General features: G+C 44.0%; 1 long non-coding RNA gene across 1 annotated transcript; it reads right to left on the bottom strand.

The window, feature by feature from the left end:
- Positions 1-1,516: 1,516 nt before the first annotated feature.
- On the bottom strand, positions 1,517-20,490 carry LOC126198515 (uncharacterized). Its single transcript, XR_007540082.1, has 3 exons — positions 15,365-20,490; positions 13,495-13,614; positions 1,517-2,412 (listed from the first exon to the last, which is right to left on the bottom strand). It is a non-coding gene; the product is annotated as an uncharacterized LOC126198515 (long non-coding RNA).
- Positions 20,491-27,190: the final 6,700 nt, after the last annotated feature.

The raw sequence follows: 27,190 nt of genomic DNA, 5'->3' as shown, positions 1-27,190 counted from the left end.
GATGAAGCAACTAAAATCGCCGGCCGCTGGTGGCCGAGCGGTTCTAGGCGCTTCAGTCTGGAACCGCGCGACCGCTACGGTCGCAGGTTCGAATCCTGCCTCGGGCATGGATGTGTGTGATGTCCTTAGGTTAGTTAGGTTTAAGTAGTTCTAAGTTCTAGGCGACTGATGACCTGAGATGTTAAGTCCCATAGTGCTCAGAGCCCTTTGAACCATTTTGAACTAAAATCGTTTTCCAAATTTGAATGAAAAGGGTGTCATTAATATACGCGACTTGCGGTGGCTATCATTTAACAAAGGCACTTTTCGTTGGGGCGAGATCATAATATAGTATTTTATTGACGCTTACCTACATCGGGAGTAATGAGTAACGAAACAAAATGAGAGAAATCATAGCTCGTACGGGAAGATATATGTGGTAGTTTTCTGCATACGCTGTTCGAGAGTGGAACGGCAGTGAAATAATGTGAAAGTGTTTGGATGAACACTCTGGCAGTCACTTACTCTACAAACCAACCAACTTAAGTGGGAATTTTGGAGTAGTGATGCAGTTTACTGTGCGTTCTTTATTTGCTGCAAGGAAACAAGGAGTACTAGTCTTATTACCAGAAAGTCATGCTGAAGGTTTTGTTTACTTTACCTGTCCAAAGGTAGCTCTGTTATCATATATAAATTGTCCCACGACAGAATGTGCTACGAATCAACGACAGAAAAAATGGTTCAAATGGCTCTGACACTACGGGACTTAACATGTGAGGTCATCAGTCCCCTAGAACTTAGAACTACTGAATCCTAACTAACCTAAGGACATCACAGACATCTATGCCCGAGGCAGGATTCGAACCTGCGACCGTAGCATTCGCGCGATTCCGGACTCAAGCGCCTAGAACTGCTCGACCACCGCGGCAGGCAGTCAACGACAGACCCATTCATTACTCAGTGCTATTCAGGGGGCATACACCACAATACGATGGCGCAGTACTGTTAAAAAATTTCCTAGTCGCTAGATTGGAAGGGGATGTCCTATTCCATGGCTGCATCCTTCAGCTGACTACTCCGACCCCATGTCCCTTCCTAAAGTTATTGACTGGAGCGTCTCCTATATCCATTTAAATTTTTGCACGCTCTAACGGAGCGAGAGGAGAAGAAAACTACAATGAAGGGAACATCTCTACAGAAATATTTCAGCTACTATAATTTGCGCAGTCAACGTCCTGCTACATGGAAAGATGATTTTCCTGCTGAAAAAAAAAATTAAAAAAAATGTTATTTCTCACCGGTGAAAATTGGGATAGGTAAATCGTTGTTCACTGTGCTTCGAAAGGAAATGTAGGATAAGGCGATTTAGTAATGTCAGTGGGGATGGACACTTTTGTAAGTGAATGTGGCCGGAAGTAATTTTACTATATTAGCACAATACAAATAATAAAAAACAAAGTAATGTAAACCTTTTTAATGTACTTGTAGTGTTTCTGATATGTTTAAGTGCATATTAATAGAATGTAGAAGGCTATGGTGTATTTCAGAATTTTATTTCAACAAAAATAACTTTTATGTTAAATATTTCATAAAACATTTTCATCGTATTACATTTTTCTTACAAATTTCACTCATTTTCATATCATAAATGTGTACATTATTTGTTTGTTTGGATTACGTAAACGTTTGGGCTCTACCTACGAATACACTGTTAGAGAACACGCGAAGTAGCAGTGTTGCCGAATGGCCAGAGTGGCTTGTACGGGAAGCTGTGTGATGGGATCTGCAGTAACGTGGCGAGCTTGGAGTCGGGAATGTTTACTCCGACTGTAGCTAGCGGGCAGCGAGTGACGTACGCTGAGTCAGAGGAATGCTGTTGACAGCGTTATAGCGGCTGGGTCGACGGCGCCCTTGGTGACGGATACCATGTTTCACCTCAGTAGCTCAGTTGGTGGCAGGGCTAGTGCGAACTCCACATGGCCCTCGGAGGCTGGCAGGAACTGCTGGCGCCCCGCCTGAACGCGGGAGCATCGGAGAGTGGCTGGGGTGCAAGGAGTGGCAACCAGCGTGTGGCCTCGCCTTGGCGGACCCAGTTCGAAGTTCGATTGCACCAGGTCTGGCTGACGGCTCGTAGATCAGCGGCTGCTTGGCTGCTGACGCAGCTCGTTGAATCAGCAGTGACGTAGCTGCACATTCGACCGATGTCCGTCGCGAGGACTCTACCGCTCGAATTCACGGCGTTGTAGGAATGTTGCTCACTCCGGCATGGTGTCGCCAGGAGGAAACGCTGCACTGTGTTGCAGCATGTAGCGAACTAGTTGACTGCAGAGGGCGCTATGTTGCATACTGCACGCCACCGGTACTGCAGCAACCATTTGCAGAATTACGTGGATGGCTGCCCCTCATCCTTCTTAACCGGTAGTGAAAGTCCGCCTGAAAGTTAATGGGCCGTAAAAATCATACATGAAAACATGCATGTTAATAGCCTTTTCTTAGTATGTAATAAAACTATAATACAGTCACGACGTACTGTAGGTAAAATTAGTCCTAAAAGTTATTTCATGGTATTGATCAGTTAATGAAAACAGAAAAAAGATTAGGCACTGTGCAAAACAAGCACATGTTGGGATTCAGTTCTACAAAATTCATGTCAGAAGTGCGGAAATAAAAACTTCAGTCTCAGTTTACATACATTGTATTGCTTGACACTTAGTAAGGAACAGAGACAGTGCCGATCAGGATTAATCGCGGTAGTGATGGACGATATGACACGCTGTACATACGTAAGACAGGTGCAGTGATATATTTATAACGAAAAATGGATCAATTAGACCATGTGGAGTAGCAGAATGGAAGACATAAATACCGTTAGTTTCTGATACAGGTCATACTGCCAACATAAAGGTCAATTTTTGACTGTCAATAGGGACATTTCCTCCTTCGAGCCGGCCGTAGTGGCCTAGCGGTTCTAGGCGCTACAGTCCGGAACCACGCGACCGCTACGGTCGCAGGTTCGAATCCTGCCTCGGCCATGGAAGTGTGTGATGTCCTTAGGTTAGTTAGGTTTAAGTAGTTCTAAGTTCTAGGGGACTGATGACCTTAGAAGTTAAGTCCCATAGTGCTCAGAGCCATTTGAACCTCCTTCGACACTAAATCACATTTTACCTCTGTTAATCATGCTGGCTACCAAACGGCAGAGGAGTCCTTGGGGGATACTGCTCCATTCCTCTCTCAGCACGGTGTTCAGTTGTTGCACGGCTCGGGGCAAGTGTGTTCATTAAGAAACACGTCTGCCAAGAACATCTCAGGCATGGCCTACAGGGTTTAGGTCCGGTAAGTACACAGGACACTCCACACGTTCAGTATCTTCACCTCCTGGTGCGTCCGACACCTCAGTGATCCTGTGTAAACGGTCATTGTTGTCCATAAACAGAAATTCGGCACCTACTGCACCCATAAACAGAAGGACGTGATCCATAATAATCTCCCTGCAATACCGCTGTCCTGAAACAGTACTTCGCGCAAGGATGTGCAGCGATGTTCGGTCATTGTGTATAAAGCCTGTCTACACCTTAGCAACTGGCTCATTACCGATGACTTAACAATCTGTGATGTGTAAAGTGTTCCCTTGTCGCTCCACACTAACTGGTGGCCTGAATCACTAGCCATGGTGAAGCGGGATTCTTTGGAGAATATCTCTCTGGTACCCGACCGACATGCTCCTTACATCAACGAAATCTTTCTCGACGATGACGAGGATCGAATGGGATGCATTTAACAGGCTTTCGTGTATGCAAACCAGCCTTATGTAAGCGCCAAGAAATGGTTCTGGCAGAGACACGTGCACCGTTAACGGTTGCAAGCTCTGTAGTGATCTGCCTTGGATTGAAATGTCTGTTCCAAGAAAATGGCTCTGAGCACTATGGGACATAAGATCTGATTTCATCAGTCCCCTAGAACTCAGAACTACTTAAACGTAACTAACCTAAGGACATCACACACATCCATGCCCGAGACAGGATTCAAACCCGCGACCGTAGCGGTCGCGTGGTTCCAGACTGTCTGTTTCATTTCGCCATTAGGACTACGTATCGATCCCGGGTTCGATTCCCGGCGGGGTCAGGGATTTTCTCTGCCTCGTGATGGCTGGGTGTTGTGTGATGTCATTAGGTTAGTTAGGTTTAAGTAGTTCTAAGTTCTAGGGGACTGATGACCTAAGATGTTAAGTCCCATAGTGCTCAGAGCCATTTCAACCATTACTACGTATCGATCCCGTTGTGGTGTGGTGGTGCGTCCGTTTACGACAACCAGCATGTTTTGGCATAGCATTTCCACCTTCAGCGGCCTTTTTTAATCGCGAGATGACACACCCATTACTGTGGCCACTGAAGTAACACTTTGACCGGCTTCGACGGCCCTACTCCTCGTCTACGATCGTAAGCATTCAAATGATGCCTTCCAGACATGTTGCCGTACCATACTGCATGTCGCACTAATCGCTTCCACAACAACTTTCGTCAAATACCGTACTGCATGAACTGTCGAATGTGTACGTGCTCAGGGTTCTGTGCAGTTAACACGTCCCGACCCCTGTATTTCCTTAGCAAGTGTCATTTGTTCCTTAGCAATTGTCAAGCAGTGTGAAAGTGAAATGGACACATATCCAAAATTGTGTATCTATGATTCAAGTCGTCGTGGCAGATTTAATCACTGGCTAATAATGGATGAACCAGTTACTCACAGATACTTTAAGATAAGCTGCCCAACAATTTTGACAAGAGTATGGACAACACACCTTAAGTTACAATCTTTCCACACTCATGTTTGTTATGGTTTTCCATAAGAGTACCTACCAGATCTATGTGTATCACTGTCTCTTAACTCCGAAGGAAAACCAGCCTAGATGGCGGACCTGTTAAGACAATGGAGTCATATTCGACAAATATCTGCCCCATTCTTCTATAGTGAGCCCGTGTACCGTTTTTGAAGGACTCGTCATCGAGTGAACATCAAGCCGTAGTCTTCCTTCCTCTCTTGCATATTCGTGGAAGCACCTGTCTGGATCCGGTGGGACCATAGGCGAGGGGCAGCAGACTGCTTTTAGGTGAGGGTGGCACGAATCACTCGAAACTAGTTTGATTCATAATGTCATAACAGATGATTTATTTTCTGGATATTGTTCTCTTGCTTTAACTGACCTGCTTCGTCGGTAAGAATTTTCGTCGCGGAGAATGAACACGCTTCTCTCACCTCCACTAGAGAAAACGGTGACTAATGGCGAGTTTTAGTCATAGTGAACATCTAACAGTCCTTGTAACATAATTTGCTAGCGTAGCCTCAGGTATTATAATGAAACAAGTGAAAAATGTGTCACAAAAACAGAGTACAGTTCCGAGCTATATTTGTCTGGCAAATTTTGTCCGACTCGACGTCTACTGTGTCCTTATTACCAAGTTTCATTTTTGCACCGTGTGTTCTGCAGGGTAAACAAACAATGTATGCCGTTATTCTTTCTCAATTACGGAAAAACGAAATTTCAGTATAGGCTCATCGTATTCATGCTAGTGAAACTACAGGATATAGGGCCTAGAGTTTTAAGAAAGGTTGTTTTGAAGATACAGTAAGGCAGAAGGAATAGATAACATCAATACGGAATATCTAAAGTCAAAGGTTCTAGTAACAACGAAACGATTATTCAAATTATTTTTTACAACGTATGAAGATATATAACTTTACGAAGAATATAATTCCCAAAATGGCGAAGGTAGCAAGGTTCCATTAATGGGAGAGCTTTTGCAGAATCAGCTTCACAGTTCATGCTTCTAAGTTGCTGGCAAAAATTACATAAAAAACAATTCCAACAAGCCTAAAACAGGATGCTGGATTTGAATGCCACACCTCACGAAATATATCAAGGAAATCAGTATATGACAAGTTAGTCTGGGATCATACTTGTGTACCACCGTTCCATCTTCAGAAGTAAACAATATGTTCCAAATAACATTTGCTGCTCGTTGCACGTCTTTTAGTTATCTTTTCGTTAATATCTATACATTTGCATCTAAGTAGGAAACCATGCGAACAAACTGAAAACAGAATTTCTGGCAGACATACGACAAGCACTGGGAAATTCAGAGTCTTTAAATAAGGCTTATTGTTGATAACTATTGGCTCATGTCGCATGAGAAACAGCGTAAACATTCTTGTATTAAGCACCAGCAACGGTTAAGTCATAACGTCTGATTTGCGCACCGTCAACGAAACGTGTGTGGTGTAAAACATCATATGTAAACTGCATCACTACTCCAAAATTCCCACTTAAGTTGGTTGGTTTGTAGAGTAAGTGACTGCCAGAGTGTTCATCCAAATACTTTCACATTATTTCACTGCCGTTCCACTCTCGAACAGCGTATGCAGAAAACTACCACATATATCTTCTCGTACGAGCTATGATTTCTCTCATTTTGTTTCGTTACTCATTACTCCCGATGTAGGTAAGCGTCAATAAAATACTATGTTATGATCTCGCCCCAACGAAAAGTGCCTTTGTTAAATGATAGCCACCGCAAGTCGCGTATATTAATGACACCCTTTTCATTCAAATTTGGAAAACGATTTTAGTTCAAAATGGTTCAAATGGCTCTGAGCACTATGGGACTTAACATCTCAGGTCATCAGTCGCCTAGAACTTAGAACTACTTAAACCTAACTAACCTAAGGACATCACACACATCCATGCCCGAGGCAGGATTCGAACCTGCGACCGTAGCGGTCGCGCGGTTCCAGACTGAAGCGCCTAGAACCGCTCGGCCACCAGCGGCCGGCGATTTTAGTTGCTTCATCTGTTTTCCGTGCAATGGGGTATCAGTTCCGTGCTTATTAATTTGTTTAGTACTGGATGTTTGTAATTGAAGTGCAGCTACTTACTGAGTTCAGTGTGGGCTTTAATCGTGGTATGGCAGCGAAACTTGGTCGTTGTGCTGATGCCTTAATGCGTAACCAATTTAAACTGGAAAGAAGTTAGTTCCTATTTTGGTCACTAGGTGGTGTGGCGCTAGTGCTGTACAGTATCTTGTCGAAATCTATGTTGCTCATACCAGGGTGATTTGATAAGTTTTTTGTGTTTCCACGAAAGAATGGAACACTTTTGTTGCGCCCTCATATTAGGCAAGCTTGGTTATTCAGAGGATCTTATAAAGAATTTTAACAATGTACAGCGTACAGTTCATAGTTGACAGCTGCCTGAATTGATGAGCGTGTCGACTCCGACTGGCAATGGAGGAAACTGATTTTCATGCTGTTATTAAACATTTTCTTTTGAAGGGGTGAACTGCCACACAAGCCAAAACAGAATTGGATGAAGGTCACACAGACTCTGTACCATTATTTGGGACAATTTACTTTTTGGTCAATGAATTTAAACGTGAGCCGGCCGAAGTGGCCGCGCGGTTCTGGCGCTGCAGTCTGGAACCGCGAGACCGCTACGGTCGCAGGTTCGAATCCTGCCTCGGGCATGGATGTGTGTGGTGTCCTTAGGTTAGTTAGGTTTAACTAGTTCTAAGTTCTAGGGGACTAATGACCTCAGCAGTTGAGTCCCATAGTGCTCAGAGCCATTTGAACCATTTTTTAATTTAAACGTGGTCGGAGAAGTCCAGAAGGCGAAGCACGTATCAGACATTCAATTGAGGCCGCCACAAAGGAAACAATTGACTAATTCCATGACATGATAAGGCAAGGCCACCGAATAGAATTTCGTGAGATTGCGGAGGCTGAAGGGATCTCACCTCAGCGAGTGCGTAATATCTTGCATGGAGAACTGTCCATGAAGAAGCCGTGCTGCATTCACAGCGCCAGATTGACCCCTGGTAGCCAAAACTGGAACTAAATTAATTATTCCAGCATAATTCGGTTCAGAATTAACGCATTAGAATGGCTACCACGCTTGACTGCCAGAGCATAATTACAGTCCACACTGGAGCTCTGTGAGTAGCTGCACTTCAATGGTATACACCTCGCAATTGGTTTGGATACTAGTTCCTTGATTTCAATCGACATCTGGTCTATGCCTACACAGTTTGGAAGAAATACGGATTGGGTCTTAGGAAGGCGTCTAGTGAATTTTACAGCAAAAGACGAACAGCCGGGATTTCTTACCAGTATAGCTTCAAACGCGTTCACTATCTCCTGCCCAGTATCGCCTCCAAAGCCCGTCACCTTCCATTTGTGGTTGTCATCACCTGTTTCTACAGAGCCAAACCGATAGATTCTGACTGTTTAATGCTGCTTGCAAGGAAGCTGAAGTTGCTAGGGATGCAAGCCGCAGCTTTTTTGAGTTTATGCTGAATAAACCCATTTTGTGATGTCGTACCGACGTGAAGATTCGCTCGAAAATGAATCCACCGTAGGTTTCATTGCGTGGAACTGTTCATAATAAAAACTATAACTTCAACCCGTGTGCACTCCCCCCCCCCCTTTTGTTTAGACATCCACAAGCGGCACCGCTAGATTCGGGAACAGTTCCCCGTAGAGCGACAAACGCTTCGAGGCCTTGAGAAACACTGTTCGTGTGTGAAATTATTTTATTTACCTCTGCGCATCCGCCGCACACTTTTCTGGTGGTACGTTGTGGTGCATGGACGAGACAGTTGAAGTGGATGAAATACAGATATACGAGGGAGGTTCAGTAAGTAGTGCAACACATTCTTTTTCTGAAAGTAGTTTTGTTACATTCAGTATTCCAGTACACCATATTATGACAAACTGCGTATTTGCTTCTGTCTCGGGTTCTTCGGCCGACGTTCATCTAATGATTTTACTGACGTTTCGCCAGCACGAGTGGCTGGCATTGTCAGAGCTTCACCCTCTACTGCCGGTGGTGAACTGGAGCCGAAAGCCCTCTCATGTACCCTTGATGACTGCACGACACTGGGTGTGACCCAGTGCCAACCACTACAGATGAACTCTGGAACCAGATGAATGCAATACGGATGGCTATACCATAGGGCGCCATTCGTGCCTTATATGCGTCGATGCCGTCGCTCATGGAATAAGTTTTCAGGGTCAATGGTGGACCTTGTGCCTTCTAGGCACATACAGAACCACAGTGACTGCAATGCTAATCATTTCTGCATAAAAAGTGATATACATGTCATGTGAAAGTGAAAGTCCCATCTCTAGTCATTCAAGGTACTGTATTTTTTCTGAACATGAGGGTATTTCTCTCCCTCTTAATGAAGGTTAAGGTACAGGCAACTACTGTTATCTGTAAAACAGATTTCTAGCTACAACTGATGAAGGTTCAAGAAATCCCCTTAAAGAAGCTGCGTACATTACTTCTGTCCGTATTATTGCACGTAATGCACTGAAGTGCCAAACTAGTACACCTGCCTAATACTATGTAAGGCGCCCTCGAGGACGCATAAGTGCCGCAACACGACGTAGCATAGACTTGACTAATGTCTGAAGTAGTGCGGCGGGGAGGGGGGGGGGTGGTAGGGGGGGAGCACTGAAAACATAAATCCTGCGGGACCGTTCATAAATCCGAAAGAGTGCGAAAGAATGGAGATCTCTTCTGAACAGCATGTTGCAAGGCATCCCAGATATGTTCAATAATGTTCATATCTGGGGAGTCTGGTGGCCAGCGGAAGTGTTTAAACTCAGAAGAGTGTTCCTGGTGCCACTCTGTAGCAATTCTGGACGTGTGGGGTGTCGCATTGTCCTGCTGGAATTGCCCACATCCCTCGGAATGCACAATGGACATTAATGGATGCAGGTGATCAGACAGAATACACGTCCATCTGCTCGATACAATTTGAACCAGACTCGTCCGAACAGGCAACAGGTTTCCAGTCATCAACAGTTCAATGTCGGTGGTGACGGGCCCAGGCAAGGCGTAAAGCGTTGTGTCGTGCAGTCATCAAGGGTACATGAGAGGGCTTTCGGCTCCGAATGCCCATATCGATGATATTTCATTGAATGGTTTACACGCTTACACTTGTTGATGACCCAGCACTGAAATCTGCAGCAATTTTCGGAAGGGTTGCACTTCTGTGACGTTGAATGATTCTCTTCAATCGTCGTTAGCCCTGTTCTTGGAGGGTCTTTTTCCGGCCGCAGCGATGTCGAAGACTTGATGTTTACCGGATTCCTGATTTTCACGCTGCACTCGTGAAAAACCCATACGGGAAAATCCTCACTTCATCGCCACTTCGAAGATGGTGTCTCCCATCGCTCGTGCGCCGACTATAATGCCACGTTCAAACTCACTTAAATCTTGATAACCTACTATTGTAGTTTCAATAACCAATCTAACAACTGCGCCAGATACTTGTCTTGTACAGGCGTTGCCGACAGCAGCGCTGTATTCTGCCTGTTTACATATCTCTGCATTTGAATACGCACGTCTATACCAGTTTCTTTGTCGCTTCAGTATTCCTTACAAAATGGTATTGATAGAGAAAATCGAATAAGTTCAAAAATGGGTGATATGTTTTGTGTTATAATGAAATAGAAGAGGAAGTGGCATAAATATTAAGGCCAAGTTGCCATAGCAGTGATTAAAATAAAATCATTATTACTTCCTGGGAATTATTTTCACGAAATTTCAGTCAGCAACATTCTCCTCCAAATAACAATATACGTACGAGCTCTGATGTATCCAGACACCTAATAGTGGTCATTGTTATAGGTTGCGCCCACCCTTCACCTTTATGACGACTTGAAATCTGCAGGGGACACTTTCAGTGCTGTGTCGGAGTGTCTGTGGAATAACGAGAGCCCATTATTCCGTAAGAGCCGAAACCAAAGAAGGCAGTGATGTTGGTCGCTGAAATCTGGACCGAAGCACGACTTTCTGATTCATCCGGAAGGTGTTCCAATGACTCCTGACTCGGGGCTGGCCAGTCCATTTCTGAAATCTTGTGCGCAAACCATTTTTCATATTGCTTCTGTATGATATGCTGCATTTTTTTGCTGGTAAAAACAACTGTTGCGTCCTCGAACCGTCCCTCTAATGCACGCAATACTAAACGCGAGTGCAATGTGTTCATATTCTTCCGCAACCAGCGTTTTCTTATGCGTAAAACTCCAACAACGATAAACGTAACACTACCTCCTTCGCAATTCGCTGTGGCAGTGCAAACGGCGACATGTAACGTTCCCCAGGCTTCGCCAAACGCAAACACTTCCATCGGATTGCTACTGGCTAGAGCGCCCCAAATCACTCGTTTCTAGTCATAAACTGCCCCGTGGCGTCGCTATTTACACCAGCTGAAGAGTCCGTTGGTACTGATTACAGAATTGTCCATTTTAAGCCGAGCTGCTCTACCACTGAAGTCAGTTACTTGTAACTCTCAACTCACACCTTCCTAGCTCGACTGCTAAAACAACTTTGGAACTGAAGAGCGTTTTCTTCTGTTAATTTAATGCGACTCTTACAGCAGACTTCCTCAGTGCTCGACGGTCCCTGTCCGCCAACACGTGATGTCAGCCTGATCCCGTCTTACCTGCAAATTTTTCACAATCACACTACCAACAGTCCACTTAGGCAGCTTTAGGGGGGTTGAAATGTCCCTGCCGGATTTGTAACTCAGATCACATCCAGCCACTAGTCCACATTCTAAGTAATCGAGCTCTCCTCATCGACCCATTCTGCAGTTACTGTTTATCTACTGAGAACACGATACTGCACTCCTTTTGTACTGGCGGGCCTGCCTCCCACGACACTTACTGCGCAGCCGCGCATTGTATAGCAGTGTTCCGCTAGGTTTCATCAGATAGTGTATTTTTTTGCCTTTGACTTTATATTGTGGAGTGACCACTGTGTCAATATTAGAGAAATAGTGTCTTAAACACAAGTATACAAGTTTCCGTTACTGCCATGAATTATTACAGACTCAAACAATGTGCATATAGTTTGGAAGTGAACTTTGCTCCCTCAGTCAAGCACTTATTGATCAGTCATATACACTACTGGCCATTAAAATTGCTACACCAAGAAGAAATTTAGATAATAAACGGGTATTCATTGGACTAATATATTATACTAGAACTGACATGTGATTGCATTTTCACGCAATTTGGGTGCATTGATCCTGAGAAATCAGTACTCAGAACAACCACCTCTGGCCGTCATAACGGCCTTGATACGCGTGGGCAAACAGAGCATGGATGGCGTGTACAGGTACAGCTGCGCAAGCGGCTTCAATGCGATACCACAGTTCATTGAGAGTAGTGAATGGCGTATTGTGACAAGTCAGTTGCTCGACCACCATTGCCCAGACGTTTTCAGTTGGTTAGGGATCTGGAGAATGTGCTGGCCAGGGCAGCAGTCGAACAATTTCTGTATCCAGAAAAGCCCGTACAGGAACTGCAACATGCTGTCGTGCATTATCCTGCTGAAATGTAGGGTTTCTCAGGGATCGAATGAAGGGTAGAGCCACGGGTCGTAAAACATCTGAAATGTAACGTCTACTGTTGAAAGTGCCGTCAATGCCAACAAGAGGTGACCGAGACGTGTAACCAATGGCACCCCATATCATCACGCCGGGTGATACGCCAGTGTGGGGATGACGAATACACGCTTCCAATGTGCGTTCACCGAGATGTCGCCAACCCCCGGATGCGACCATCATGATGCTGTAAACAGAACCTGGATTCGTCCGAAAAAATGACGATTTGCCATTCGTGCACCCAGGTTCGTCGTTCAGTACACCATCGCAGGCGCTCCTGTCTGTGATACAGCGTCAAGGGTAACCGCAGCCATGGTCTCCGAGCTGATAGTCCATGCTGCTGCAAACGTCGTCGAACTGTTCGTGCAGATGGCTGTTGTCTTGCAAACGTCCCCTTCCGTTGACTCAGGGATCGAGACGGGGCTGCACGATCCGTTACAGCCATGCGGAGAAGATGCCTGTCATCTCTACTGCTAGTGATACGAGGCCGTTAGGATCCAGCACTACGTTCCGTATTACCCTCCTGAACCCACCGATTCCATATTCTGCTAACAGTCATTGGATCTCGACCGACGCGAGCAGCAACGTCGCGATACGATAAAACGCAATCGCGATAGGCTACAATCCGACCTTTATCAAAGTCGGAAACAAGGCATCACAACAACGTTTCACCAGGCAACGCCGGTCACCTGCTGTTTGTGTAACAGTAATCGGTTGGAAACTTTCCTCATTTCAGCACGTTGTGGGTGTCGCCACCGGCGCCAACCTTTTGTGAATGCTCTGAAAAGCTTATCATTTGCAAATCACAGCATCTTCTTTCTGTCGGTTAAATTTCGCGTCTGTAGCACGTCATCTCCGTGGTGTAGCAATTTTAATGGCCAGTGGTGCAGTAACAGACTTTCTGGCAATCATTCGTTTACTCTGGCTGACAATAAATGACGCAACATGATGTACTGTTGAAGTAATTACCGTTCTAAATTTTCCCATCTACTTATAACCTACAATCTCATTAGAAAGGTAAGAGCTTTAGGTGTCTATTTCTTTCAGAAATAGTTGTTGTAATTACCCATTCATGTAACCAAAGACACTCAGTTGCACTGAGAATCTCCATACGAGCGTTTTGTTCGCCAGTAGATCGTAGAGCGGAGTCCGGAGTGTGAAGACCATAATTACAATCAAACACAACCTGTAAAGAGACAAATTATTGAAACTGTTAACTGACAACATATTAGTTTTGCTTCCTTATACCACACTGAAGGATAGCAATACTATAAACATCACTATCATCTAGTTGCGAGGAATAAAAATTATACTTTAAGACAAAAAAAGACGACTCACCACAATGGAATTATTCAAATGCGTCGGATGTCGGTAGATATGATGGACATATACAGACAAGCAAATAGGGAAATGATTCCAGTTTCAGAAGAATTGGATGATCTATTCAAGAGAGAGAACTTGACAATTTGACAGAGTTAACTAAGTCATTTGCACGTTGGTCTACCTCTGTCTCTTACCCAAGCAGCTATTTGGCTCAGCTTTTCTTGATATAGTTGGCTGTACGGCCCTTCCCATAATGCTCCAAACATTCTCAATTGGGGAGAAATCCGGTGACCTTATTGTTCGAGATGGGGGTTTGTCAAGTAAGAAGATAAGCACTAGACACACTCGATGTGTGTGGGCGGGCTCTGCTGTGCTGAAACGTAAGCCCAGGACGACTTGCCATGAAGGACAAGGAAACAGGGCATAGAATACTGTCGACGTATCGCTGTGCTGTCAGGGAGCCGCGGATGACAACCAAAGGGGTCCAGCTACGAAACGAAATGGGACTCCATCATTCCTAGTTGTCGGGTCGTTTAACGGGCAAGTTAGGTTGGTATTCCACAGCTGTCCAGGGTGACTCCAACCAAGTTTTCGCTGATCATCGTTTCTGAGATCCCATTAGCTGAAGTAGAATTGTGTTCAGTAATGAGTCCCTCTTCGAACTGAAGCCTGATGACTAGCGGAGTGCCTGGAGACGCTCAGGGAGAGGTGAGATACCAACCCGATTGTCGCCCGCCATAGGGCCGGATAACCAGGAGTGATGGTTTGGAGTGGCATTTCATTACGTGGTGTGAACCCTTTGGTTATCAACCACTGTACCCGGAGCGTCGACCGTATGCTGTGCCCCGTTTTGTTGCCCTTCATAGCAACCCATCCTCGGTCTACATTTCAGTAAGACAATGCCCGCCCGCACACGGAGAGAGTTTCTACTGCTGGTCTTCGTGCTAGCGAAACCCTGCCTCGGCCAGAAAGTTCGCCGCATCTCTCCCCAGTAGAGAGCATTTGAAGCATTATGGACAGGGCCGTCAAACCAGCTCGAGTGTTCGACAGTCTAACCCCCCCCCCCCCAACTGGACAAAATTTGGCACGATAATTCTCAGGACGACATCCAACAATTCTGTCGATCAGTGCCAAGTCGAATAACTGCTTACACAAAGGCCACAAGTGGAGCTTTCTCTTGAAATAATCATTCCACTTTTCTGAAACGTTTATCAGTTGTTTGTCTGTACATGTATACCACGTCTACCGATTTCAGAGCCATTCGGAGAATTCTTTTGTGGTACATCGTGATCTTTCTTTTGCGCGTGTGTGTGTGTGTGTGTGTGTGTGTGTGTGTGTTTGTGTGTCGGAACGAGACACGAACCCAAGCGTCTGCTCCTCTCGGACACTGCACTATTAATATAGCTATTCGTACAATAAACTCCTCAGTTTCAAACTCTTCCGTCCACAGTTTTCATGTTCCGCAGGAGAGTGCACAATTGTTAACCCACTGACCTTAAAAGGTGTGCTTCCTGGACTCGATTTCTATTGTACGTATAATTAAAGCTAATTAAAAATATTTATAGCAGCAGACACTGCCTTAAAGAGTATAAAAATGTCGTCTCATTACTTACATACTTAATTCTAAGGTGATCGCGACGAATCGTCCACCGTCCGTCGATGTCTCGGAGTCCTCAGCAGCGAGCACCCTTCGCGCTGTTTCCACTGCCTGTAGCGTTCAGAATCTTCATTGTTTATCTTCTTCTGGAGTGATGTGTTGGCTCCCTCTGTGTTGATTGCCTGTCTGTGTCTTTAAAAACCCTCAATATTTATCATCTTCTGTTGTTGAATAATGAAGTTTGTACATTTAAAACATTGGTAGTCACAGCAAAGTGAACAGCTTTTTTATTCACTGGAGCGATATAGACGTGTTCTTCATGTAAATGGCTGCGGCGAAGAAATTCATCCTTTATACTTAATGAGGAAAAGGGACACACTTTTCGTCGAAAGGTTACGTTAACAGCAGTCTTTGGTTTCCACCCAGAGCTTTTCTTTTCCCCAAAACTGGCATTTTCTTGCCGAAGAATGCGGAGACCATTACGTAGACAGGGAAGGTAAATCCTTTCTAGCTATCTTTTCAGGTCTGTGGCTTGTGCTCCGTGGGTGTGTCTGTAACTGTGGTCATGCTATGGTTGTGATATTGCTTGATGATTCAATTATACGCTTCACTTGTCAAAACAGTTCTAGCCGCACTACAAGATAACGCTTTCAGAGGCTTCTGTTCATAGTCTTAAGTGAGCAAATATACCATGGCAGTCTAAACCTCTTACGTGAAAGCTGCCCTTCCGTATCGTATAATTAACTCTTTTCGTACACCTAACATCTGTAGTGTATCTTTACATCCTGATTAAGCCGATACAGAAGCAGATATCCTTAATTAATTTTTGAGAATGTACATCGAGAGGACAACACTGAATGCAAGTAATCATACACTTTGCGAGAACCCGAAAAGAAGATAATCGAAGAGTTTAAAATGTAATGTTCTAGATGCAGGTTGAAACTTAAGGGAATTGGTAAGAGAAGAAACATGGAGGTTATCTACAGAGTTGGCGAGGAAAGGAATATTACTGTAGAAAACCCCGTGCACAAGACGGGACAGGTAGACAGACATATGTTAAGGTAGAACTAACTTGCTAAGCACCAGAGGGAGGCGAAGAGTGCCGAAATATAGGAGGAATCATCAGAATATGCGCAACAAGTAATCGAGGACAGTGGGTGTTAGATTCTACTGCGAGTTGAAGAGAAGAGATTTCTATCGTTCTGCAATCCCCTAACGTATCTGGAACGTGTGCAAACGGAGGCAACAAGATGTACTTGTAAATACTTAGTCGTAACAGATAAGTTATTTCAATGCTTCCACTGTACGTCAGTACGAACTTACAACAAAATCACATAGTTGGGAACGTCTGTTTAGTGTCAGCCCTAATATTGGCATCCGTATCTCACACGTAATACCCAGGCTGCATTACGATATTTAAGACTTTATTACAAAGAGGAAGCAAATCTTCGCAACTGACAAGGAACCCAGCGACAAGTTGCTAGAGAGAAATATTGCTGTCGAGAAGAGAGGATAAACATAGAATGTTTATCAGCGACAAATTTAAATTCAGTACAACTGATTCGAAAAGTTCAGTTCAATTATCAAGGATCCAATTCATCAACAAGTACAGAATTACGACTTACCTTTGACATGCTGCTTCCAGTTGCGAAGCACATCACTTGTCAGTACAGGAGCCATTGCACTGTATCAGATAAATAGATATGAATAGATTTAAGCCTTTACCCGTGTAAAGTGTCGTACAAAATGGAGTTGTTTCTTCTGGGCCGACGGGCTTCAGTTTTCTATATCGTCCGAAGAAGAAAGGTACTATCGCTGATCATAGAGAAAGAAGTGACTATGAAGTCTTTAGTTGAAGAAATTCTCATAGGACTCAGTTCTTTTACAGAAAGAAGCAATTTAAACTCGTTCAGGACAAAGGACCTTAGCAAGCAGAGGCAGGCTCCGTTATAAAAAAAAAGTATTACTTCAAGAAACTACGCAACATATTTCCACAATTAACGATGAATGAACACAAGTGACAAAGCGATACATCATTATACGCTATCACAAGCCGAGGCCGTGAGGTGAAACATTACCAGAAGCTGACTCATTGACGTCTCGTGAGTTTCTATATGCCGTGCTATTTAAGGAACGCTCTTCGGAGTATTGGCGATCGTTCGTTATGTGGGTCGGCAACAGCATCCTGCCGTTAGTGTATAAGAGTTTGCTGGTGATTTTCGAAGAAGATGACAATTTCGTGGCCACTACAGTTTTGCTTAACGCTACCATATTTTCTGCTTCGGGAGACATACGAGATAACCTACCCTGAAACTCTCAGCTTACACTTCACTAGCTTTCGTAATGACGCATGAAATTCTAGAAAGAAGTCAACAAAAACGTTGCCCTACCATTTCTGATAAAGGCGGTAATGTGAAAGAACTATGTCCACGTGTTTAACATGCAAAGACCAGCGATAAGGAAAGGCACTGGTAGCCGGTTTAACACGTATTCAATGAAATAGCTCATTCTACGGCACCAAAGCAGGCAAAGTTGATTGATTACGAGGGTCGCGTTCAATTTGCGCTGACATTGCACAAAAAGGTAACTGTACGATCTGGCATAGGAGACTACGCGAAGAGGCACGCTGCTGCGTCATCCATGCCAGGTTACGTCATTTCAGTGTGGTACGGGGGGACATGGGTTCAGCACACGGCTGTCCCGACCGTTGTGAGACTTACAGGGATTGCAGCCGCTACTCTTCACTGAAGGACCTCCTCAGAAGGCCTGAGGAGAGCGCATGCTCAGACCTTCGCAATGAGCAACATATAGGTCAAAGCTGGCCGTTCAATTATCGACACTGACGTCACAATATAGAGGACGAATTAGGAAGAAAAGGTTTGATGTAAGCAACGCTACACTTCTCAAATTAAAATTTAGTGTTTTCTGGAGTCAGAGAACCTACACGATTCATAGAATACTTTATTCACGACAGCTCACGTTATTATTGAATTACTGTGCTGCAACAAAATGACGCATGGAAAATCCACTTTACACGTGTCTTTGAGGAGCTGTGTCTTTAATACGTAATTCAAAGACCTAGTTTCCTGTGAACGAGGTGTACAAAACTGGACAGGAGACGTGCGATGATCGGCTCATCTGTTACAAGCAGCGTAAGATTATATAGTATAAGGGTAACCAAGCTATCAGGAATTATCTCCACGGTGGAGGGCCTAGGAAACTAAACCTGCAGACCAGAGTCCCAGGTGTACTTTTAATGCTTCACGTCGCTACTTCTCGCCACTGTGTCATGAACACCGGAGAGGTATGAACCACCCCAGCACGACACAACAGACCACGTTAACGAAGGTACATCTTGAAGTGTTTATGGTAGACTATATACTCAACACAGACAAAACACGTCGCAGCCAGAGAGAAGATATTTTGGCCAAGATTTGGTGACTGCAAAAAACACTGCAGTTAGTACCTATTATAGGCTTCCATCAAAGAAGCTCACCTATCCTCAAATTAAGACGTCAATGGCAGGCTAGAGCCTTTACAGTTTTACTGCTTTCACTGCTCGTGGATCGTGCATCAGGAGTTAACTCCGCCTTCAGCTCAAAATATGCCACCGTTCACTCAGAGTCCGCCGCTTCGGCACTATTGGTGCTGATCTTTGAGGACCGAACGTTGGTACACACTGCAGATGCCGCCAAGTACGACCAACTTCCGACAGCTATAGTGTGCAATCTTCGCAACTGCCAAGGAACCCAGTGACAGGTTGCTAGAGATATCGAGAATTTTGTCGAGCAGAGGGAATAAACATATAACGTTTAACTCCGACAAATGAAAGATGAATACAAATGATTAGTACTTCACTATTCTTTTTCCTTCATAACACAATTTACAGTTCCATTCAATGAGCAAGAGCTGAGTTCACCAACAGCCACTCATTTATCGCTTCATCGGACATACTGTTTCCTGTGAACGAGCGTCAAGCGCATCACCAATTATTACAAGAATGACTGTGCCGTACCATGTAGACATGAATAGATTTAAGCCTGGCACCGAGTCCAGTGTGGGACAAAATGCATTTTTTTTTTCCTCTGGGCCGAAGCGTGTCAAGTTTCTGTATCGTCGGAAGATGAAATCGAGTATTACCGACCGTCTACTGAAATGGGCCTACCAAGTCATTAATTGTAGCAGTTCATTATAGGACCAGCCTTTTCTACGAAGAGAAGCAATTTTAATTCATTTAGGAGACAACACCTTTGTAGACAGACGAAAGTTCCATAATAAACGAACGATTTATTACGCAACTGTGGGTAACGATCAATGATTATAAGTGACAAAGGCGAAAAGGAAGTACATATAAATCACACACCACTAAATGGTCTGACAGGACAAGGCCATCGGTGAGACAACACCAGAACCTGACGCCTATTATGAGTTTTCGTGTGTCGTGACGTTAATTTTAATCGGACTACTGGTAACCGTAACCTAATGTGGGACAGCAACTACAAGTACTGCCGTTATAATGTAAGGATTTATTGGTGGGCTTTGGAGAGTATGACATTTTCAAGGCCGTTACAATTAAGATTAGCGCTATCATATTTTCTGCCCCTATTGATATCTGAAATAACGTGACTTGGGCCTTTCAGAGGGCATTCCTCTAGCTCTCAGAATGTCGTACGAGATTCCAGAATGAACCCACCAACAAAACAGTCTCACTAATCCTGACAGAGTTAATGCTATGAAAAATGAAATATCCTGCTCTTCGACATTCAAAATCCACCGACCTAGAAAGACTTTGGTTGCTCACTAAGCATGTGTCTAAAAAAGCAGCACCATCTGCGGCGCATAAGGTAGTGGAGCTGCTTTTAATTTGCATTGATATTATACAAGAAAAGTTAACTATGCGATTTGGCGTAGGGCACCAAGCAATGAGAATAGGCCGACGTGCCATTATCTGGTATATGACGTCATTTTTATATGTTATGGACGGGCATGAATCAGGACACCGCTGCCCCGGACGATGTCAGATTCCCAAAACTTTGAGCTACCGGGTCCTGAGTCAAATAGCTCCTCATCTGGCTTCAGGGATTGCACGTGGCCCGTTCTAGTCTTCTCACAGAAAAAAAATCGCTGATAGTACATGGAACCGAACCCAGGGCCTCCTGAGGCAGATCATGCACTCACAAGCTGGCCATTAAGATCGGACGCTGACAACAAAGAAGGCGAAACAGGTAAAAAATATGCACTGTATGCAACGCCGTACTTCTCACATTATCATTTAGTGTCTCCATTCTAGATTCAGACAATCTTTATGAATTTGTACCTTGATGGAATCCTTCGGCTACCAAAGGGCGCCTCAGTGCTGATTTAATGTACTGCACCAAGACGGCGAACGACAAACCACCAAGTAGGTTTCACGGTCGAGCAGGATATCAAACACATAATTCAAAGGCACGCCATGATTAAAATATGGACTTTATCACTCAGTTATTGCAGGCACTGTATGGTGGTGTAACACAAGAGTAACCCAGCATTCAGAAAATATCTCCACGGAGGTACTAGGAAACAAAATTTGCAGACGCCAGTACTATGTACACATTTAGGTTTTCGCGTCGCTACTGCCCTCCTCGATTCACGAACGCCAAAAGCGAAGCGTTTTTCCCATCAACAGAACACCCCAACGATTGTGGATCTTGAGGTATTAACGGGGGACTATGTACTGAAGATATGCACACGTTGTAGACGAAAAAGAGAAGGAATGTTGCAAGCGGAGTACTAGGTAACACCGGAGGCACCACGAGGCTCTTCGCAGATGATTGTGTTGTACACAGAGAACTCGTGACGCTATAAAATGTAAGGAGACCTTCAGAGGATTGACACTTTAGTGGCAGTTGACTCTCACCATAAACAAATGTAACTTATTGCAAATTCATAGACAGGAAGATCGTTGTTACATGATTTCACGATTGTAGAACAATCACTGGAAGCACTTGCTTTCATAAAATATCTAGAGGTAGATCTGAAGTGGAATGATCACATAAAACTAATCGTGGGCAAGGCAGATGCAAGGCCGAGATTCATTAGAAGGCTCCTCAGGAAATGTAGTCAACAAAGTAAGTAGCTTACAGAACTCTAGTTTGACCTATACTTGAATATTGCTCCTCATTATGGGATCCCTACCACATAAGACATAATTAGAGAAGATCGAAAGAAGAGCAGCACGCTTCGTTATGCGTTCATTTAGCAAGCGCGAAAGCGTCACAGAGATATCAGCGAACTCCGGGGGCAGAAGCTGTAACGAAGGCGTTCTGTGTCACACTGTGGTTTATTGTTCAAATTCCAATTGTGTGCGTTCCTGGAAGTCTAAAAATAAATTGCTTCCTACTACGTATATCTTGCGACAAGACCATGAGGAAAAAGTTAAAGAGATTAGAGCTCACACTGTGTCTTATCGGCATCGTTCTTCCTACGAAACAATCGCGGCTGGAATAGGAAACGGGGCAAGTGACAGCGCCACAGAAAGTATACTTCGCCGCACACCGCAAGGCGACTTGAGGAGTATAGACGTAGATCCAGAAGGTTTTGTGAAAACAGAAATGTCCAAAGGCTGAGCCGGCCGAAGTGGCCGTGCGGTTAAAGGCGCTGCAGTCTGGAACCGCAAGACCGCTACGGTCGCAGGTTCGAATCCTGCCTCGGGCATGGATGTTTGTGATGTCCTTAGGTTAGTTAGGTTTAACTAGTTCTAAGTTCTAGGGGACTAATGACCTCAGAAGTTGAGTCCCATAGTGCTCAGAGCCATTTGAACCATTTGAACCAAAGGCTGCAGCTACTACCTATTACAAGCTGCCATCAAGATCATTCATTTGCGCCAGAGCTGTTGATTTCGGTGCCTTTTGTGTCTTCAGAGCTCATGAAGCAAATTGCATAGTTCATTTCACCTGCAATTTAGAGTCTTGTCCTTCAGAGTTTACAAATCCTTCAAATGGCTCTAAGCACTAAGGGACTTAACATCTGAGGTCATCAGTCCCCTAGACTTGGAACTACTTAAACCTAACTAACCTAAGGACATCGCACACACCCATGGCCGAGGCAGGATTGGAAGTTGCGACCGTAACAGCCGCGTGGTTCCGGACTGAAGCGCCTAGAACCGCTCGGACGCAGCGGCCAGCTTCAGAGTTTACAACTTCTGCACAAATGGTACTGGTATTTGAGGACTTAACTTGCACAGAAATGCTGCAAAAGACTGAAAACACATGGGCCTGTAGTATGCGTGATATTCGCCTAGATTAAGGACGTACAGAAAAACGTCACGACTCCAAGAAACAACTGACATATATATGTCGTTTATGGCTCACATTGGTATATTACCATCACCATGGATAACAGTGATCTCTGTAAAATATAATATAATTTAGTCGGCTAGATATATGACAGTGTCGCGCCACGTTTAGTAGCAAATCCCCAATCCCTATGACACCACCTACAGATCCATGTTGTTCCAATATCTGTTCCTCTTATACATTGATACTAGGAGCATCCTTCGACAGAGCAGAGAACTGAATAGGTCAGGGTCTGACTGGGGCAAGAATAGCCCCTCGACTCACAAAGAGGAGAAAGGAATAAAGATTGGACTTCAACTCTCCGTCCACGACCACGTTATTAAAGGCAGAGCGCAAGATTCAGAGTGTGTTCAATGGTCCCCCTCACCGACAAGGTACTTGGAGATGGAACATGAAACTCAGATTGGACAAGAATGGGTAAGAAACAGGCCGTGTCCATTGTAAGCAACCTTCAAGAGATTCCCCTCAATTGATTTGGGGAAATAATGGAAAAAGTAAATCTCGAAGGTCGAATGAAATTTGAGCCCCTCCTTTGCCAAAATAAAAGTGCTGTGACTTATCCATTGCTTCCCCTCATTCCAGAGATTTTTAGTAATCTACCCAACGCGCCCTGATGACAAAAGCGAATGTATCATAATGTGATGATACTTCATGAATGAAGACCCATATCAGCTTCTTACGTAAAGCAGAGATATTCTCATAACCAAAAGCAGGGAAATTGCTCGTCTCGCAAACGAAGACTATAGCCAATTACAATACCATTCTTCACTGTTACGTCACTTTAGAATCATAAATAACAATCACCCATCAACATAAGATACTGCATTACCGAAACGGGCTCACTTTGAAGAAGAAAATGAATCTGCTTTTCCCAACTGTGTATTGCAACATATTCGATGGGTATCTATTTAATAGCACCTGATTCCCGACTATCATATAATTGCTCCGTAAAGGAAATATCCAGGGCAGGTTATGTGAGAACTATCTTCAGTAGTATTCTCGATTGGAAAACATTTCAACGCCGTTGAAACAGTAACTCATGTTCCTCTGAAAATCAGTGCTTCTCATCGATTTCTAGTATTTCATTGATTGCTTCTTAAAGTCTATACACATTGCTCTATCATAGCACATGCTTTTATTTGCAATGCTCCTCGATAAAAAGTACCCCTGTATCGATTTACTGGTCGTATAGCCCTATGAAGTAATCAGACCTTTCTCTCTTCTCACTGTCGAAGGTAAGCAACTAAAGTACTTCGCTTACTTCATATTGTATCTACCTACATAGTACGAAAGTGAAGTAACTAAAGCACGAACTACTCGAAACGATCTGTTTTCAATAGAAAACAACAATTAGAAACTTCTAATTGTTCATGCTGTGTAAACTCATCTCAGTGACCATTTCACAGCAACACAAACTAATTTGACTGTATTCTTTCAATAAACGTCCTACAGAACTACACACATGTATCTGTATATAAAATTTGAGTTTCTCAACGACTAATTCGTGCGAGTATAAACAAGCATTTTTATGCTACATCCTGTGTGTATTAGCCGGACGTACTGCATATGTCTTTAGTGGTAGCAGAGTCTATCTTTATAGTTTGGCGGAGGCAGTTCACTAAAATAACACAGTCTGTTTGGGTTCAGTTTATGCTGTTCACATCGTTCCCATTCTCGATTTCAAACACGATCTTGATTTCGAAGATAACCTTAGTCAATCCAAAATAAGTTTTCCTCCCGTAACTGAAGTAGTTTCGCAAAACTTACTGTGTGTCACAGGCACTGTTGACTTATTCTGTCATTTTAAACAGTGTGTTCAAAAATGGCTCTGAGCACTATGGGACTTAACTGCTGTGGTCATCAGTCCCCTAGAACTTAGAACTACTTAAACCTAACTAACCTAAGGACATCACACACATCCATGCCCGAGGCAGGATTCGAACCTGCGACCGTAGCAGTCGCATGGTTCCGGACTGCGCGCCTAGAACCGCGAGACCACCGCGGCCGGCCTAAACAGTGTGTGTTAACGTTTTTACAATTATCATGAAACTGAATTTAGTGAATGAACTCATTAGTTTTTCATATTTTCCTTCGGGTGCTCTTTAACGGTCGAACATTATACTCAACTGAAATTCATTTCTGACAAACTACTGTGCATTTTTACGTGGCTACTCTGTCACGTAGATTTTACGAGGTACGGGGATCATTGTTCCTATAATCTACATCTACATGATTACTCTGCAATTCACATTTAAGTGCTTGGCAGAGGGTTCATCGAACCACAATCATACTATCTCCCTACCATTCCACTCCCGAACAGCGCGCGGGAAAAACTAACACCTAAACCTTTCTGTTCGAGCTATGATTTCTCTTATTTTATTTTGATGATCATTCCTACCTATGTAGGTTGGGCTCAACAAAATATTTTCGCATTCGGAAGAGAAAGTTGGTCACTGAAATTTCGCAAATAGATCTCGCCGCGACGAAAATGGTCTTTGCTTTAATGAATTCCATCCCCACTCGCGTATCATATCTGCTACACTCTCTCCCCTATTACGTGATAATACAAAACGAGCTGCCCTTTTTTGCACCCTTTCGATGTCCTCTGTCAATTCCACCTTGTAAGGATCCCACATCGTGCAGCAATATTCTAACAGAGGACGAACGAATGTAGCGTAAGCGGTCTCTTTAGTGGACTTGTTGCATCTTCTAAGTGTCCTGCCAATGAAACGCAACCTTTGGCTCGGCTTCCCCACAATACAGGGTGATTCAAAAAGAATACCACAACTTTAGGAATTTAAAACTCTGCAACGACAAAAGGCAGAGCTAAGCACTATCTGTCGGCGAATTAAGGGCGCTATAAAGTTTCATTTAGTTGTACATTTGTTCGCTTGAGGCGCTGTTGACTAGGCGTCAGCGTCAGTTGATGCTAAGATGGCGACCGCTCAACAGAAAGCTTATTGTGTTATTGAGTACGGCAGAAGTGAATCGACGACAGTTGTTCAGCGTGCATTTCGAACGAAGTATGGTGTTAAACCTCATGATAGGTGGTGTATTAAACGTTGGTGAACGTTTTCTGTGCCATTTCAGCCAATAAAGTTTTTGGTCCCTTTTTCTTCGAAGGTGCTACTGTAACTGGACTACAGTATCTGGGGATGTTAGAGAATTTGCTGTTCCCTCAGCTCAAACAAGAAGCACAACAATTCATATTTCAGCAGGATGGAGCGCCACCACATTGGCACTTATCTGTCCGTAACTACCTGAACGTCAACTACCCGAGGTGATGGATCGGCCGCCAGGCAGCCCGTGACAGAGCACTTCATCACTGGCCTCCAAGAAGCCCCGATCTTACCCCTTGCGATTTTTTCTTATGGGGGTATGTTAAGGATATGGTGTTTCGGCCACCTCTCCCAGCCACCATTGATGATTTGAAACGAGAAATAACAGCAGCTATCCAAACTGTTACGCCTGATATGCTACAGAGAGTGTGGAACGAGTTGGAGTATCGGGTTGATATTGCTCGAGTGTCTGGAGGGGGCCATATTGAACATCTCTGAACTTGTTTTTGAGTGAAAAAAAAACCTTTTTAAATACTCTTTGTAATGATGTATAACAGAAGGTTATATTATGTTTCTTTCATTAAATACACATTTTTAAAGTTGTGGTATTCTTTTTGAATCACCCTGTATTATCTATGTGGTCTTTCCAACTGAAGTTGTTCGTAATTTTTACACCAAGGTAGTTAGTTGAATTGACAGCCTTGAGAATTGTACTATTTATCGAGTAATCGAATTCCAACGGATTTCTTTTGGAACTCATGTGGATCACCTCACACTTTTCGTTATTTAGCGCCAACTGCCACCTGCCACACCATACAGCAATCTTTTCTAAATCGCTTTGCAACTGATACTGGTCTTCGGATGACCTTACTAGACGGTAAATTACAGCATCATCTGCGAACAACCAAAGAGAACTGCTCAGATTGTCACCCAGGTCATTTATATAGATCAGGAACAGCAGAGGTCCCAGGAAGCTTCCCTGGGGAACACCTAATATCACTTCAGTTTTACTCGATGATTTGCCGTCTATTACTACGAACTGCGACCTTCCTGACAGGAAATCACGAATCCAGTCGCACAACTGAGACGATACCCCATAGGCCCGCAGCTTGATTAGAAGTCGCTTGTGAGGAACGGTGTCAAAAGCCCTCCGGAAATCCAGAAACACGGAATCAACCCGAGATCCCCTGTCGATAGCGGTCATTACTTCGTGCGAATAAAGAGCCAGCTGCGTTGCACAAGAACGATGTTTTCTGAAACCATGCTGATTACGTATCAATAGATCGTTCCCTTCGAGGTGATTCATAATGTTTGAATACAGTATATGCTCCAAAACCCTGCTGCAAACTGACGTCAATGATATAGTTCTGTAGTTCGATGGATTACTCCTACTACCCTTCTTAAACACTGGTGCGACCTGCCCAATTTTCCAATCTGTAGGTACAGATC

This window comes from Schistocerca nitens, chromosome 8 (assembly GCF_023898315.1).
Source record: "Schistocerca nitens isolate TAMUIC-IGC-003100 chromosome 8, iqSchNite1.1, whole genome shotgun sequence".
In the NCBI taxonomy this organism is placed as follows: domain Eukaryota; kingdom Metazoa; phylum Arthropoda; class Insecta; order Orthoptera; family Acrididae; genus Schistocerca; species Schistocerca nitens.
The sequence above is the reverse complement of the archived record's forward strand: the minus strand, read 5'-3'. Positions and strand labels throughout refer to the sequence as shown.